Source organism: Penaeus monodon, chromosome 25 (assembly GCF_015228065.2).
Source record: "Penaeus monodon isolate SGIC_2016 chromosome 25, NSTDA_Pmon_1, whole genome shotgun sequence".
Lineage (NCBI taxonomy): Eukaryota > Metazoa > Arthropoda > Malacostraca > Decapoda > Penaeidae > Penaeus > Penaeus monodon.
This window is the reverse complement of record NC_051410.1, coordinates 33,149,695-33,150,045: the sequence shown is the minus strand read 5'-3', so window position 1 is coordinate 33,150,045 and position 351 is coordinate 33,149,695. Positions and strand designations below refer to the sequence as shown.

General features: G+C 52.4%; 1 protein-coding gene across 1 annotated transcript in view; it reads right to left on the bottom strand.

Annotated features, from left to right (window-relative positions):
• The window catches only part of LOC119589154 (phosphatidylinositol 4-phosphate 5-kinase type-1 beta-like), a gene marked incomplete in the record, with an annotated part of 149,444 nt that overhangs the window by 109,932 nt on the left and 39,161 nt on the right, over positions 1-351 (bottom strand).

Sequence of the window (351 nt, the reverse complement as noted above, 5' to 3'; positions counted from 1 at the left end):
GTGCGGGTGTCCGTATAAACCAGGAAAACTGTGAGGCTAGTTGTAGGACAAGGGAGGAGGAAATATGGAATAATCTATCAAGGCAGCGGAAACAAGCTAATGTGAGGAGGAAATGAGATATGGGATCAGGCTGCATTCCGGACCCAGATCAATGAAAGAGAGGCAAAGAGAGAGTGGCAGAAAGAGTTGGCTAACTCTTGGCCGTAGACAATGTGGTTGCGTGCTCGTGTGATGACGGGGGGGGGGGGGTGCAGACGGGGAGGAGGGCTTGCACTGCAGGAGCCTCGTGGCTACTGCATGCAGGGGAAGTGTGGGATAACCAGAACGGATTCAGGACAGACATTTCATACT